The 17987-nt window shown below is 39.5% G+C and overlaps 2 long non-coding RNA genes across 3 annotated transcripts in view; one reads left to right on the forward strand and one right to left on the reverse strand.

The window, feature by feature from the left end:
- Nucleotides 1-17987, reverse strand: part of LOC134728801 (uncharacterized) — a 303662-nt gene that overhangs the window by 26258 nt on the left and 259417 nt on the right. The gene's annotated exons all lie outside the window — the stretch shown is intronic.
- On the forward strand, nt 10323-17720 carry LOC134728800 (uncharacterized). 2 transcript variants are annotated; one of them, XR_010109613.1, is made up of 4 exons: nt 10323-13123; nt 13298-14046; nt 14624-14892; nt 17561-17720. It is a non-coding gene; the product is annotated as an uncharacterized LOC134728800 (long non-coding RNA). The 2 variants fall into 2 exon arrangements; XR_010109614.1 differs by having other exon boundaries at nt 10323-14046.

Here is a 17987-nt window from a genome sequence, read left to right on the forward strand (position 1 = left end):
CTGCCAATAGCACGCTGAAAACCTGATCAGTGCTTCTCGGGGAGACTGAGCAATTAGCCCTCTCCCAGCCTGGGCTCCTGGGTATCCTGGTTTTCTTTCTAAGCAATAGTTCTAAACTTTACCCAGTAACTCTGTCTAACCCAGGAAGGAGTCAATCTTGTTATATATTAGTCATATTCTTCCCTTTCATGACTTGCTTAGAAGCACAAATCTGGCCAAAACTGCTCTCCAGGCCTTTGCCCAAAGAATGTCCCTGACTCCAGTTACTATTTTTGTTTTTCTCTCCATAATAACACTGCTACCATAAATTAGGGGCCTAACTACTATAGCTCAGTTAATGAACTATGCACAATCCAGATGTAAGCAAAACCTTTACCTCTATTTGGTCAGGTTTCTATTACTTGCATATGATTACAAGGATGCAAACTGTTCCATCTTCCTACATGTTTTATTTCCTTGATTGATCTCTCTCCTTCCTGGAGGTTTTGTCATCTGCATAGTTTTACTGGAATGTACTAATTTCTTTCTGTTTCCTCCAGACATGGTGCTTTGCCCTTTCTCCTATGCAGTAGATCCCCTCTGGTTGGTACTTCTCACACATTCTCTTCTAGCAACCTGTGACTTCAAGGTCATCACTAGTCTTAATGTAAATGTACACACTTAAATGTATATGGAGATCTGAGAACAGATTTGGCACTATCACTATCTTGTTATGACTTAGGGACTGACTAAGCCCAGTATTATGGCTTCAGAGGCTGAAGCTGGAGTGAGAATTGTGATCTGAGACAAAAGCTGAAGAATGAACATATTGAAAAATCAGTTAGGATTCCAGAAGATGGATCTTGAGAGTCTAGAGAAGTTCTATCCAATGGAACTTTCTGGAAAATGGAAATGTTCTATAATATTGTGTGTTGTAGCCACTAGCCACATGTGGCTACCAAGTACTTGAAATGTGACTAGTGCAACTGAAAAACAGAATGTTAAATCTTATTTTCTTTTAGTTAATTTTAATTTAAGTAGCCACAGGTGAGTAGTGGCTATTCTATTGGACAGTTTAGAGGGAACTGTAGATATTCTAAGGGGTGAGGAGGGAATGCTAAATCCTAGACATAGACCCTGTAGTAGGGAACCAAAAGGACATTATACTCAAAGGCAGGCTGGACAGCAGTAAAAGAGAATGGACAAGAGGTCACTCCAAGCATCTTTCTAGAAAACTAGCCTCACTACTTGCCTTGTTGGACAGGTTGAGTTGTGCTTAGAATTTTATAAATGAGCCCTGTACCAAAGATATCTAGATGATCCTTTTGGGCTCCAACTTTCCTTCTTTAAGAGATCAGTGAGATTTCTCTGAAAGGTGGCACAAAGCTCAAACACCATAGGGATCAGCAATAAAGCTTTAACTTTTGAAAGTCAACTATATAGCTTTGATTTCAATTATTATTTATTTTTTATTTAAAAGAGTTTCAGTTAAATCCATGTAGATTCTTTGGAAACATTAAGTATTTATTTATTACTGAAAAAATGTTCCTCACCCTTTAGAGATCTCAGGGCACTTGTTTTAAATAAAATATCTAGAAATAGCTGTAATAAAATTAGCTTAAGGATGGGGTCAGATAGGACCTCGAACAATCAAAGGCAGGCCTAGAAACTGGCAGCTTGCATTTCTAGGCTGTATAAGTTTCCAGGAGAGTAGCAGCCTTTATCATCCTGTACTGTAGCATAAATCAGAATCTACTCAAGAATGTTTAAGAAGAAAAAGAATATATTATTTGTACATTTATGTAAAAAATATTTCACATGTCCAGCACCATTCTTGGAGCTGGGTATAAAGGAGTTACAAAACAGATGTATCCCCTGCCCTCAAGGAGGGAGACAAGACGATTAACAAATATGCAACTAATAAATACATATAATGTGTCAGAAATTGATTAATGTAATAGAAAGGACCAAAATAGAACAAAAAAATCATGAACTGAATGCTGGATTGTAGGGGGATTATTGCTATTTTACACTGGGTGTTTAGGGAAAGCATCATGATAAGACAATATTTGATCATAGACTGGGAAAAAAAGTGAGCCATATGCATATTGGAGAAAAACCTTTAAGACTGAGGAAGCAACAAGCCCAAAGGCCCTAAGGGGAGAGCCGAATGCCATGTTCAAGGAATACTGAAGACTGTTCTGGGGAAAACTGGGGCAGAAGATCTGGGGGAGTGTTAGATCTTAGAAAGGTAATGGGAGCCAGATCATGTTGGGCCTTGAAGGCTATTATAAATATCTTTGATGCTGAAAAGTGTTATTCAAAACTGTGAGATCAGATGCAATCACCTAGGACAGTTTGGGCACTCCACACACTTACATATCAGAAAAATGAGGAAGAATCCACAAAAGAGACTTAGAAAGAGGGGCTAATCCTGTAGGAGCAGGAGAATAATGTGCCAGAAGGCAAGTGAGAAATGTTTCAACAGGAAGAAGTTATCAATGTAAGTGTTGTTAACAGGTCAAGTAACATGAGGGATATGAACTACTGTTGGATTTTGCAAGGTGAAAGTCTTGGTGATTGATAGAGTAGTTTGGAGTGATTGACAGAGTAGTTTGGAGATAGGTGAGAAAAAAGGAATTCTTGCAGTAGCTTAAGTGATAATGGAAGAGGGAGTGAGGAGATAGTGAATTAGGAGACTCTTCTACAGAGTTTTGTTTTAAAAGGAAAGATAATGGTCATGGGAGGCCATGGGACTAGAGATGGACTTGTAAAGCTGGCAGAAATTGTACTGTATTTGTGTCTCAATGGAAATGATAGAGCAGAGAAGAAACTGTGATAATCTAGGAGAGTGAGGGTAATTGCTGAAGAAGATGCTTTTGATGAAGTGAGAGGAGGTGGGATCAGGTACATAGCTGGAGGAGCTGGCCTTAGACAGGAGCACAAACTGGTACCAATACAAACAGAACAGAAGGCAAGCACATGGGTATAGGTGCAGGTAGGTAGGTAGATGTTGGGATGGTAGTGTGTGGAAGCCCTTTTTTATATTTACATTTTCCCAGTGAAATATAATGCAAGGTGATCAACTGCTGAAAGAGAGATACTGGACATTCAAGAGAGAAAAGAAGGTGTAAACTAGATGTCTAAAAGAGTGAATGAGTAAAAGTCATCTTGGTGGATGGAATTAAAAGAACCGAGGGAAGGACATTTCCAGCCAAGAGAACTACATTGAGTGTCTCAAGTGTGGCTGGTGTCCTGGCAGGGATGGTGTGTGTATGAGATGGGATTGGTGGAGAACATGGTGGAAGGTGAGGTTAGAGAAGGAGACTGAAGCCTGACTATGAAGTGTACAACTTTAAGATTTTTTTTAATATTCTGCAGGTGAGGAATTGTCAAAGTATTTATGTTTGTCTATTGGCTTGATATTTCAAGACCCCTTTATTCAAATCATGCACAGGGTGTCTAGCTATACTGGAGCTTCCTTGGCTAAACTAAGAGACAGGAGAGAATAAATTTCCACCCTTTCCCCCTTGTTGGTCTGTGAGGCACCTGTGTGGACTCCTGTGGTTCCAACAGTTTCAGCTGCACTGACAGAGGGTGGCCAAAGGACCATCAAGTAGGAATACTATGATTATTTCATGCTTTAAGATGATCACTTTGACAGGTGTACGGAGTAGGAATTTAAACTGGAAGAATCTGGGGCAGGAGACACAAATTGGAAGCCCACTATAAGTGGCTTACTACTGACAGGACAATAAGGGTGTGTAGGGACTGGAACGGCAGGGATAGCGGGGTGGGGAAGACAAATGAGGCTATTGCGATGACTGGATTTAGGGAGAGAAGGAAAAAGAAGAGTCAATACTTTGTATTCATGAGGTGGTAATAGGCAATTCAGGACATTCAGATAATAAGTTAGTTTTTGTATAACTTCAGTTTGTGGTATTGGAAAGATATTTAGATAGAAGTATTCAATATATAGGGAAAGTGGGCCTAAAGTCAAGGAGAGAAGTGGAACTAAAGATGTAGATGCAGAGATATTGGCAGCTGATACCACAGATATGGACAGGCTGGACTCAGGAAAACAGGCAGAGGGAGAGGAAAAGGCAGCAAGGACAGAACTCAAGAGCATGAAGCATTTTGAGAGGCTCAGACAGAGAAGAACCAGCTTCTGTGACTCAGGCACAGTCAGAGAAATTGGAGGAGACCCAGTTATTGTTCATCCTACAATTTTCCCATCATTCATTCTGCTCATGTCCATCTCCACACCCCTGAAGAGGAAGTGTACTCACTTAAGCCAACGGATGCTTACCAGTCATGACACACACCATATCTGAGCAGAAGCTTTAATTGTTGTGCATGCAATGTCTCTGTTTCTTTTGTTCCTATCATCCACTGTGACAACAGGATGGGCCAGATGGTGGCTAATCCTTCATCATGGGTTCCAAAATGAGAAGACACATGGATCCCTGCCAAGGCTATAGCCAATCTGCAGGTCCCATGCAATGTGAACAAGAAATAAATATTGGGTTTTGAAAGCCATTGATTTGGGGGTTGTTTGCAAGTGCAACAAAAGCTGACTAACACTCTAATATTAAGGGAGTCGTGGGAAAAAGAGTAAAGGAAAAGGGGGTGTCAAATACTGCAGGGACGACAATAGCATGGGAATTGAAAAGAAGCAACTGACTTTGGTAAGCCCCAAGAGTGTGAATAGCAGCACACACCTGTAGGAGTCCAGGATCAGGGCTTACCTTGGGCAAGACAATACAGCCTATTTTGGACACTCCCTGTCTTTTGGTTACCTGACCTTTCCCATGTATTTTCCCATCTTAGTATCTCCTGGTATCCCTCAAAAACAGAATCTTTGTTATGTAGTTAACTGTCCTTTGTATGAGGGTCTCAGATTCAAGAGACTTTGAGACTAAAAGGTGTTTAGACTCTGTGAAAAGAGTGAGTGGATAGGGGTGCCTCTAATCACACAGTTGCCTACCCAGAAAAAAATCTGTCCTTGGTAGAATTCCTTATTATTACCTTGGCTTCAAGTGGTCTTTGTCATATCTGTTTAAAATTGTACAAGATCAAAAGGGTTATCCAAGAGCTATAGATTCTGCCTAGCTACATATAATAAAAGAGCACTCAGCAGGGCATGCAACTTGAAGGTCAGTCCCTGGTGACCATGTGCAGAGGACAGTGGCTGTGAGCTTCATATTTAGGTTTCATATCCAGGCTCAGAAAATTCCTAGATGTGTTAACTTGGACAGTTGTTTAACTCTCTCTACCTTAGTTTCCTTTTTTATAATGTAGAAAAAAGAATAATATCTTTTGCAGAGTTTGATAGTGTTTAAATCAGAAAATGCTGAAGATGTACTTAGAGTGATTAGTACATAGCCTCAATAAATGTTAGTCATTAGTATATGTGTAATGCTATTCATATTACTACCCTATTTCTTAAATTTACTTTTATATGTAATAGAAGTCACAGCTTAACCCTTAACTGGGATTTAGATATGACTGTACATCAACTAGCAGGGCTGCTGCCAGGAGTCCATTTGAATGAGGGTTTTTTTGTTTTTTTTTGAGACAGAGTCTCACTCTGTCTGCCAGGCTGGAGTGCAGTGGCATGATCTGAATGAGGCTTTTTAGTGAAAGGAGGGTTAGAGAGCTTTCTCCTCTGCTGACAAAAGAGACAGCTTGGAGTGGGTCCCCTTCCTGGGTCTCCATCTCACAGTTGATAGGGTCCCCTTCTTGGCCCAGCCCAGCCAAATCTAGCTGATTCAATTCTAAGAACTGAGAACTGAAATCTATGGAAAGAGGGGCTGTATTTCTCATGAGGCACTATTTTTACAAGGATTCTTCTGGATAGGAGGGTAAAACAACAGTGTTCACTCAAGAACCTGAGAATTGGGGAGGCTTTCTCATTCCTTCCATATGGAGCAGCAGCTCCAAACTAGAGATGATTCTGATTGTTTGCTTCACACTGACACCTCGAGGCACTTGGACAGCTCCTAAAGACAGCATCTTTGCCAAGAACGCCAGATTCCATGGTGACACTGGGGCTGTAGCCATGAGACATGCATGCACCAGGTGGGTTCTTGGGCAATGAACTTCAGTGATGAGATTAAAGCAGAAGAGTATGAAAAGATCACTTGAGAATTCCTACATGACTTCAGAGATTCCCAGAGAGAATTTTCTGAGATACGGGAAGCGTGTTAGGAGCTGTGGCTAAGAATGAGCAAATCATGGATAAGTATTATGAATTGGCCACATTTTAATTCCTAGTGTGGTGTAGCCTGAGACCAGAGAGGACACAGGCTTGGAGTTATGTAGTTGAAAAGGGGGCTGCTCTTACAAGACAGTGTATACCCTTCTGGTAAATTGATCGGATTCCTCATATCCTCAAATTTCCTCCACCTCCCCCAGCATGTGTGTGAAATTCCACATTACTTGCAGTTTTACATCCCTTCATTTCTGGGATTCAAAATCCATTTTTTCTAGAAAAAAATTATAACTTTTATTAGAAGTAGTGCTGAGTTTATGAAGATAATACAAGACTCTCTTTTTCAAGACAGCAAGTGTGAAAAGCATAAGGATATAAATTTATGAAATAAGTTGGGGAAGGGCTAATAGTGGAAATTATGGAAAGGTGGGAAAGTCACAGAATAAAGGTTGAAAGCATAAAGGTTGTGGCATGGAGACAATTTTTGTCAACTTCACAACTCTGATTAGGCTCTACACTAACACTCAATTTAACAAAGTAGAACTATGCATTCTCTTACCAATTCACTACAGAGGTGGTCTTTTATTCAAGTGCTGAGTATGTCCTAAAGATTGTGTCTGTGTGTGTTATGTAACACAATACTAGCTGCTGTTCCAGCTAAACCTTAAAATTTCAGTGGTTCAATGCAACAGAGTAGAGGGTGGGGGTTGTGTGATGGACTTGGCCATGCTTAGCTTTTGACTTTCAAGGTTGCCCTGGGTGTGGATACAAAGATTCACCACCTCATCACCCTTCAAAAAGATACTTGCTGCCCCAGCTGTAGGGCATGCCTTCAGATGTCATCTCCTTTCAGGATTGCCTCTACTATAGAGAACTGCCACTGTGGTCACTTTCTAGAGTGGCCCACAACTAGAGACTAGTAAGCTCAGCTTCGATGGGCTGTTTTAGCTCTTGAGTGCCCATGGGGTATCCAAGCTTCTCATCAGGCCTGCTTCACAGCCCGACTTGTTCCTCTGCCCAATCCTGCTTTTCCTCTCCCTCCCATGGGTATTTATCCCAACACACTCCCTAATAAAAATCTAGCTCAGAGTCTAACCTTCATTTCAGAGTCTGCTTATATCCTAATGCAACCTAAGAAACTCTGAGAATTAATTAGTAGCTGGTAATGGGAGAATGCAGAGGAGGTCACTCATGGACAGTTTTGATCTGAAAGGAGCACATGTCACTTCCACTCACAAAATTAATTAAAACTCAATCATCTGGTCAGTCATCTTGTGAAGAATCAAAGATACCCTGAAACACTGGATGCCTTACCCAAGAAGATAACGCCTAGTCCACAATTCAAATTATTGGGTTCCTCATCTTCCTGATAATTTTGTGTGATTTTCTTTTTGACATTAGACAAAGAAAGCTATGTAACCTTCTATCTCTTCATTTTGTCTTTGTTTCAGGAAAGTTCAGAAACAAATTCAGAAATAAATTATAGCAACTGTGTAATCCCTTACAGAATACATTTCTTATTTTTCTCAATGTCATGACCTATTCTTCTAATTTATCTTTGCCCTGATACTCTTTTTTCCTTTTTTCATTTATATTTGATCATGTTATTGTGTTTCTGCTGCAATCATCTCAAATTCTTTTTTTAAAGAATGAGTCAGGGTATATGTAAATAAGTGAATAAATAAATAAGAGCATGATTCCGTATTCTGTATACCATAGCATCCTATTACAAACTCTTCCATTACAGTTGGGTATTATCACAGGAACATTTCCATCTCATTATAAAATGAATTGACTAAACGTACAGAAGGTCTGGTGTGAATAAAAATTACATGCCAGGCACCTATTAAATAGCTCCTATTAGAACTTCTGATTTCCAGGCAGGAAATGGCAATGATTTATGATTCATTTTTAAACTTTTAAAGAATAGGTACCTATCTGGCAGATAAAATTTAATTATATTTCATTTTTCTCAAAGGAATTGTATTATTGTTTTGCCAGCCACTCACGTTATGTATTACGATCCTCCATTTTATGGTTGACAAAATGGGTTTGGAGAGGTCATCGCTCATAGCTACAAAATTAAGATGCAGAAGCACTGTCCTCTTGGGCCATTTTTTGTAATTAAATCCTCTGTCTAATTTAGAAAAACAGCCCCATACAGGATTTCAGTGCCATTGTAAAAAGAACATGACAGCCAATATCTGTGTGTTTCCATTCTACCACCTTTGACACACCCACCTACGCAGACTTTTATCTTCAGTTATGTGCTTCTGATATATTTTTTTAAAAATCAAGACAAGGTCTTGCTCTGTTGCCCAGGGTAGAGTGTAATGGCATGACCATGGCTCACTGCAGCCTCAACTTCCTGGGCTCAAGCAATCCTCCCACCTCTGCCTCCTGAATAGCTGGGACTACAGGTGTGCATACCATGCGCTGCTAAGTTTTGTATTTTTTGAAGAGATGGGTTTCACCATGTTGCCTAGGTTGGTCATAAACTCCTGGGCTGAAGTGATTCTCCTGGCTGGGGCTCCCAAAATGCTGGGATTGTAGGTGTGAGCCACCCTGCCTGGCTACTCCTGATATTTGAAATGACAATTCTACTTTAGGCTTTTTCTTTCTTCTCCTCTCATCATCCTGTGAGCATTTGTTCCTCAAAATCCAGCCCCACTCTGTCCTCTCTACTGGTATCCCCATTTTGGTTTTCATTTCTTAGGCTCAAGGCAGGCAGTGGGTCTTGTCCAGTTCAGTGCTTTAAAGGAGATTTGTGTATATGTGCTTTGCAGTGATAAGCATCCAAAAAGTGTCTCAAGGGACCCTGAAAAAGGCACAGAGCCTTCTGTGGCAAAACCCAAGCTTGAGGCTCAAAAAATCTCAGCTAAGGTGAACTGTTTTCTGAGAAGCCTTTGGTTTGTAAATGCTTTCTTACCACTCAGGGGCAGCATGTGTTTCTCTGGAATTTGGTTTGGTTATGTGCGTTTTAGCTGATGCCTTTCTTCATCATTATATTTTAAACCATATATCTGGGAGATCTCAAACTCCAACTGGGCTCTGAAAAAGGTGACACATTGATCTAGAATCAATAAAAGAAATACAGCTCTGTCCTCCACTGATAATTCACTTCTATGGGGTGACTTATAGCTTAAGCTTCTCTGGTATGATACCTCAGCCGTGCCCGCCCTTTACATCTTCCTAGTGGGGCATATATTCTTCTCAAGATTATAGTTGTGTTTGCAGTTCCCTAAGTGATTTAGTCCCATTGAAACAATGATATTTATATGTTTGTGTATTTATTTACTGCTTATCCATTCACTCATTTCCTCATCATTCACCTACTTATCCGCCAAACATTTTTTTATAGTCTTCTAAGAGCCAAGTGTTAAAATATAACTTCCATGAAAGCAAGAGCCCTGCCGATTTAGTTAATTGCTATATCCTCAGGCCTTAATACCGTGGCTATCACTGAATAAATATTTGGTAATTTAATAGAACACCTATTGTGGCAGAGATTGCTAGTTGCCTACACCAGCATCCATTCTTTCCTTTAGCTCTACTTTAGAGAGCCCTGATTTTATATAGGCATATTGCCACTGAACCCTTCTTGCAGCTAGTTATGGCCATGGGATTTTATTCAAGTCTGTGGCATTAAGAGTAACTGCAGTGTGATACTACTGGGGAACTTCTTAAAAGGGGTTGTTTCAGCTACACAAGATTCTCTTTTTGACCATCTATTTACCTTCTCTTCTAGCTTGCAACATACATTGTTATTCTTGTGATTGAGAAATAATAATAATTTATATAGAGAAGGTGCACAAACATTAATCATGTAAGTGAATGGATTTTCCCATGCACATATACTTGGGAAACCATTACCCAGATTAAAATATAAAATATTTCCAGAACCTCAGAAACCTCCCTTATGACTGTCCCTGTCAATAACGTTCCCAGGGGAAAAAGTTGGATTTGTTTTGCTTGATTTTGAATTTCATGTAAACAGAATCATACAATTTATCAGCCAAGGTCTCATCAGGAGACAGAAACAATATCATTAATTTGAACAGGGAAAAATTAATATAAAGAATCATTAAACAGGAAGGAATAGTTAATCACTAAAATGGTTAAAAGAGGATTAGAAAGAAGACGAAAGTAGCAAAACAAACTGCATTTAGATCTGAGAGTGGTCAATAAGAAACTAGGAATTTAAAGAAGGCTGTACTCTCACCCCTGGGATTTGTACCTGGTTGGAGAGGGTTTAGTTGTCACGGGAACAGGCAGCCTGCTATGGCCAAGAACCTTTCTGGAAGGTGTGAACTAGAACTGGCCCATAGAAGTGGCCTGCCTGTTGATGGAGGAATTTGCTGGAGGGCACAGCCCTGCATGGATTTGTGGGGGCTGCTGGAGTGAGCACTACTGGGCAACTCAAATGCCAATCTGCCAGCTGCTGGACACACCAAAAATAGTATCATGGAGCCATCAGGGAAAGCTGTTTCTGCTGCAGATTTGCAGTGATCCTCCATGGCCATTTTTGGACAAGCCTAATATTGAGTAAATTGGCTAAGGAGAATGTTTATAGGGTGAAGTGCTAGTATCACAAAGGCAGGGCAAAGAGTAGATGTGGAGCTGAGAGGCAATAAATCAATAACTGCCACACATAGTATGTACTTTTTTTGTGTGCCTGTCTTATTTTATTCCTAATTATATGAAGACTGGATTTGATAGCTGGAGCTCCAGCAACTGCCTGGAACTAGGAAGTGACTTTGAACATGGAAGCCGTGTTCTAACATGGTAAGCAGAACGATAAGAACCTGAGTTCCTGGTGACAGCAATGGAGTATCCCTACCAGCCCAGGACTTATAAATCTGAACTTTTTTTTTTTTTTTAAACGTTAGAGGGAAATACTACTTTCTTTTGTTTAAGCCGTGTGATTTTTTCCCCATCAAATAGCAACTAATAAACTTGTTTCAGATTGTTCCTAATGTGGGTGAGATAGTCATGTCAACAAAACCAATATCCAAATGAGAAAGGTAAGTGAAGCGATGAGTATTGAGTCTTTTGTCTCTTCCAGGCCCTGTGCTAGATACTTGTGTTACTGTGGAGATTCAGATATTCCTATCATTTGATTTTATGCCCATTCATCATATCAGCCAGCACAGATTGATTTTGAATCTAGATTTTTTTTTACTTCTAGTTCTTTGCTTTATTCTTTAATAACCCAAATGTCACCTGATTACTCTACCACTTAAGAACTAAGATTTCCTAAGTACTTAGTTTTATCCCTCCCACCCCTACCAGAAGTCTAAAACTTTCCCTCAAATTTCTGTCAATTTAACAGTTGTAGGTGAGGATGGGGAAAGGTTGTTGTGTAATAGGTTTACATTCTTACAATTACCTCTGCCTTTGAACAGCTTCTTCGGGTTGCAGATCGATTTTGCATATTGTGCATACACTAATATTCATACTGTATCAACTCAGCTATAAAACTCAACATTTATCAGCTTCCACAGAGACACTCACTTTTACAACTCAATATCTAAGTGTGATAGTCCTTACTGAAGATATAACACAATAGTAGTCAGAAAAAATCTCTACTTTTATGTTTTATTATGTCTTTTGAAAGGTAATATATTCAGATGGTTCAATATTAAAGTGAGAAATGGTATATAAATGACCAAATTTTCTACTGGATTGTTGATCTTTTATCGATTGGTAGAATCTCTTAATATGTTAAATGAGCCTTTTGTAATAAGACTGCAAATATATTTTCTGAGTTTGTCTGTTTTCTTTTGATCTTTTCATAGTGATTTTTCCATGAATATTTATTTAAAATTTTTATATAGTCGACTTTTTCAATTTTTTCTTTTCTTTTATGGCTTTAGGGTATTGTTTTTAAGTAGAAAGGTCTCCTACACTTTGTGATTATAAATAATTCTTCTTTTATTATTATATTTTCCTAATAGTTTTAAGAATTTTTTACATGTACATTTAAATAATTGATCTATTGAGAATTTATTCTTATATAAAGTGCTGGTTTAGATCTAAGTTATATTTCTCTATATGGCTAACCCAGTTACCCCAATATCATTTAATTCTTAATATTTTTCTCATTGATTTAAAATACCACTTTTATTTTCTATTAAATTACCCTTGGCATTTGTTTATATAAGTGGATTCTATTTTGTTACAACGTTGCCTCTTCTTGAGCCTGTATCACAATACTGTAATTATTTAGGTTGTATGATATGTTTTAGTATCTTACAGGGCTGGTTCTTCTTTATTACTCTTATTTTTCAGAATGTTTTTTACTTTCCTTGACTTGTTTATATTTTCATATGAATTGATAATTACTTTGTCCAGGTGCATGAATAAAATCCTACTGGTATTAATATTGAAATCATATTAGAGCTACAGATTGACTTGGGAGATTTACATTCTTTTGAGTCTTTGCAATATTGTGTCTTCCTAGTCCATACTTTCCATTTGTTCATGATTTCTTTTGTCCTTGAAAACTGCATTAACGTTTTGTGCTCACAGACCTTATACATTTCTTGTTTTTCTGTTAATTCTCTTAATTCATGGTATTTAATACTATCTTCAATTATTGATAAATTTACAACCTCTTTAAAATATCTACTCTAAAATGTCAGCAGTTCTGAGCCTGAAGAAACCCCTGTACTACACTATACTCCCTTCCAGCTACACCAGCCTTCTCTTTGCTCTTAAAATGTGCCAAACTTCCCCCATCTTAGGACTTCTGCATGCTGTTTCTTCTCCCAGGAATGCTCTTTTCTCAAGATTTTTACCTAGCTGTCTCCTTGTCTTTCAGGTGTCAGCCTAAATACAACCTCTTTAGACAGTCCTTCCTCGACCAACAGCAAAGGAAGTTTCTTTACAGAACTTATCACTTCTGATACTTTAAAAATGGATTTGATGGTAGTGACTTTTTATGTTATGTACTACTAACTACTGAATCTCTAGTATCTAGAAAAATTCAGTCTGTTGAATTAAACTCTAAATAGCACTTCTTTCCTTTGTCTCCTATAAGGTTTTCCCCATTCCTACTTTTCCTGACATCACATTTTCTTTCTTTTTTTTTTTTTTTTTTAGATGGAATCTTGCTCTGTCACCCAGGCTGGAGTGCAGTGGAGCGTGATCTTGGCTCACTGCAAGCTCCGCCTCCTGGTTCACGCCATTCTCCTGCCTCAGCCTCCGGAGTAGCTGGAACTACAGGTGCCCGCCACCACACCCGGATAATTTTTTGTATTTTTACTTTTAGTAGAGATGAGGTTTCACCGTGTTAGCCAGGATGGTCTCAACCTCCTGACCTCGTGATCCACCCGCCTCGGCCTCCCAAAGTGCTGGGATCATAGGCGTGAGCCACCGTGCCCGGCCGACATCACATTTTACTTCTGTCCATCAGCTCCTCAGTTTAGGAAAATCTTATCTTCCTAACAAATAGAAAACTCTTGTAGCTCAAATAAGAGGAAAAGATGAGGCCTAATGTTTAAAGTCCTGATGGATTCAAAGCCCTGATGGAGTCTCTCCACTCCTCATACCTGAAGTCTGAATATTTGTCATCTCAGATTATCTACAACTAAGGAGGGAACCTGACTTTTTCTTTGTCCCAGAGTGGGCAGGTTATTCTCCCTCCCGGTACAAACCACGTTGAGGAAAAGATACAACTTATTGGCATAAATGGCTGGGATTGTTCTGAGGTTGTTCATAGGTTCAAAGAAATTGCTGCAGGGACTAGAACAAGGCCTCACACCACCAAGATTTTCCTCACTTCTTCAAGCAGCCTTCTGCCTACCCGTCCCGCATGGCGTCATTCCTCAGAAGGCTTCTCCAGGCTCCTGGTAAGATGTGGTCTGGCTGCCTCTTAGTTGACTAACTGTAACTTAAAGAGGGCATCCTTTCCCAAACAGCTTATATAAAGAGAAAAACTTTTGTTGGCCCTTCATGGGTCACATGTCCATTCTTGGACCAATTACTATATCACAGGAATGAATAAAGAGCTGTGATTGATTGGCCAGGTTCTGCTCGTGTTCCCTTGCCGACCACAGGGGTTGTTTCTGATGCTGCTGGGGTTTGAGTGCAGAAGAAATGCATGGACAGGGAAAAAAAGTAGCCAGCAAATCTCCCTCAGGTGCATATTAAGTAAGTGGCTGGAATTTGAGACTTTTCCATTGTGTGTATAATATTTAAAACATGATGTACTGTACATGAGACCTAATTACATAAGAAGGCAGTGAATTAAATAATAGTTGAAGTTTATGTTTTGACATGCTTGTCTTTATTTTAGCACTTTTTATGTTCAGAGTGTTTTGAGAATTTGGCATCGATTTTCAGTATTGTGTACCTTTACTCAGATTTTGTTACTTTATTATTATAGTTCAAAATTCCAGTTGTTTAACCCAATCATTGCCTTCCCAGAGGGATTAGGATCATGTAGATCAAGTCCTGTGTCCCTTCTAATTTCCATGAGAAGCTGTGTGACTCAGACAAGGAGGATGGTGACTTGTGGTGTGAATATGTTCTACTCTATGAAGAAGATGTCCCAACCTCACTACCAAACTGCCAGGAAGAGTCATATGAAATTTCTAACATGTAATTGAGAAAAGACAGAGCTGGGCCCTCTCCAGAGGGTCTGAGTTCTACTGTAGACTCCATCCACTATTACATCGAAAACTTTGGGAAACCAGGTAAACATCTCAGACCTTTGAGTTGTCTTTATCTGTCAGATGGGGATTTTTAATGCCAGTCTCACAGAATTGTGAAAATAATAAACAGACAAACCTTGATTTACAATGGTTTGAATCCAGATTTTTCAACTTTACAATGGTGCAAAAGGTATAAGATACGTTTTTGCAATGCTGGGCAGAACCCACGAGCCACAGCCCCATGGTCATGAGCATGAAACAATTGATACCCTAAAATTTACTATGTTTCCAGGTGATTTTGCCCAACTGTAGGCTAAGGTAAATGTTCTGAGCATGTTTAACGTAGGCTATGATGTTTGATAGGTTAGGCATTTTTGACTTAGCAATATTTTCCATTTACAATGGTTTATCAGAATATAACCCCATCATAAGATGAGGAGCATCTATATACGTGAATGTACTCTATAACTTGTAAAGCACTATGTGATCATAGTCAAGCTGTTTTAAATCTTTTAGGTAGGCCAGGCATTGTGGGTCACGCTGTCATCCCAGCACTCTGGGAGGCCAAGGCAGGCGTATTGTTTGAGTTCTGGGGTTCAAGACCAGCTTGGGCAACATGGTGAAACATCGTTTCTACAAAAAAATAGCTAGGCATGGAGGCACATGCCTGTAGTCCCAGCTACTCAGGAGACTGAGGTTGGGGGATCACTTGAGCCCAGGAGGCAGAGGCTGCAGTGAACTGTGCTAGCATAATTAGACTCCAGCCTGGGTGACAGAGTGAGACTCTGTCTCACCAAAAAAAATAATAATAATATTTAAGGTAACAAAATAGATAATCAATACTACAATCATAAATAAAGTTCTAACAAAATACAAAGCATTTATAGTCTGTACTATTCATTTTGTAACACAGCCAGAGATACTTTGCACATTCCCTGTCTGCGTATATGTAAAACTTGTCCTCTTAGAAAGTGTTTCCTTGAAGAAAAAACCAACATGACATCATATACATTTTCCAATAACAACGTAATGTTTACTATATAGCAGGGCCCCTAGAAGGCACTCCATAAATGCATATAGTGTTGAGTTATGTTGTTGAATCATGGAGTAAGTGAAAGTAGGATTGAGGCAGTTGGAGAGAGGAAGCCTGGGAGCAGTAGTGGAACTGGGGCCTTTAGTTCTTGAATTCATAAAGGTGACTCCAAAAGCAAGTTTAAACAAGATGTTAGTGATCTAGATTAGGATTCACTACTCAAGTCCCACCATGCACCGCTTGCCTTCAGAGTTCTGACAGACAGAGAATAAACACAGAGAATTGGACAAAGTAGGGGAAAGAATGAGCTTTAGAAGGGCTTTCCAGAATGGCCAGAGTACAGAAGGCAGTGGGGTTTCCTTTACCCAACTCTTAGAAGCCTCCCAATCTTGACTTGCCCACTAGTTTAGGTAATGGAACTGGAGCTGTATTGGCTTCACTAATTAGGGCCTGCCTGAAAGAATCAGCTAAGCCTAGGCTCTTGAAGGTTGGATTTGTTTCCTATTGTTACTGTAACAAATTACCACCAACTTAGTGGTTTAAAAAAAACAAAAATTTCTCATTTAATAATTCTAAAAGTCAGAAGTCTAAAATCAGTCTGGGTGGGCTAAAGTCGAGGTGTTGGCAGAGCTGGTTCCTTCATGGGGCTTCCCACATTCCTTGGCTCCACATCTAGCTCTGCTACCATCATCATATCATCTCCTCTTTGACTTCAATCCTCTTGCCTCACTCTTCTGAAGACCCTTGAGGGCCGGGCGCGGTGGCTCACACTTGTAATCCCAGCACTTTGGGGGGCCGAGGCGGGCAGATCATTTGAGGTCAGGAGTTCGAGACCAGCCTGGCCAAAATGGTGAAACTCTGTCTCTACTAAAAATACAAAGAAGTTAGCCAGACATGGTGGCGCATTCCTGTAGTCCCAGCTACTCGGGAGGCTGAGGCAGGATAATCACTTAAACTCAGGAGGTGGAGGTTGCAGTGAGTCAAGATTGTGCCACTGCACTCCACTCCAGCATGGGTGACAGAGCAAGACTCCGTCTCTAAAAAAACAAACAAACAAAAACAAAAACAAAAAACACCTTGTAATTACATTGGGCACACACAGATAATCCAAGCTAATCTCCCTAAGGCAAGATCTTTAACTTAATCACATTTGAAAAGTCTTTTTTTGCCACATAAAGTAAAAGATTCTCAGATTCTGGGGATTCAAATTTGGAAATCTTTGGAAAGGGCATTATTCAGCCAATAACAAAAGTCTAAGAACTCAAGACAGAGAATGAGAAAGGTGGTGACAGGAACTGCTGCCAGAGGCTTCATGTAGTTGTCCCCACCCTTTATCTATTGCAGTGCAATGACTATCGGGCTTTTCTCTGAGTCTCACCATCAAATTAGCCTCTTCCCCTAAGGGACAAGTCCAGGTGGTGGTAGAAAGAGAATCTAATGCTCCCTCATGAGGAAAGAGGCATCTGTCTTTTCAGGCAATGTTTCCCCACAAGAGTGAGGGAAGAAGCTGCTGGAAACCATGGTTGCCTCCTTTCAGTTCTCTCTAGGGCCACCTTTGAAGAAGGACATAGATATATAGAATGAAGACAGTGAACCACAGGCTACTTCCTACTCACCATCCTTTCTTCTCCTTCTCTCTGTAACCCTTTCAACTCTTTTCTTTGTTCCAAATTTCAGGAAGAAAAATGGAACTAAAAAGGGAAAACAATAGCAACAAAGATCAAAATAAATAACAAGGAAGCAGAGAGAAGAAAGAACATGGTGAAGAGAGTGAAAAGCGTTGTCATTTGGGGTGAATTGCAGAAAGAAATAAATTATTGTTCTTATATATAAGTGAGATCATGCAGTATTTGTCTTTCTGTGTCTGGCTTATTAACTTAACATAGTGTTCTCCATGTTCATTCATGTAATTACTAGCCACATGTAGGAGAATGAAACTGGATCCTCATCTCTCATCTTATACAAAATCAATTCAAGATGGATTAAGGACTTAAACCTAAGACCTGAAACTATAAAAATTCTAGAAGATAACATTGGAAAAACCCTTCTTGACATTGGTTTAGGCAAGGATTTCATTACCAAAAACCCAAAAGCAATGGCAATA

The sequence above is a fragment of the Pan paniscus genome, chromosome 14 (genome assembly GCF_029289425.2).
Source record: "Pan paniscus chromosome 14, NHGRI_mPanPan1-v2.0_pri, whole genome shotgun sequence".
NCBI classification, from domain to species: Eukaryota; Metazoa; Chordata; class Mammalia; order Primates; family Hominidae; genus Pan; species Pan paniscus.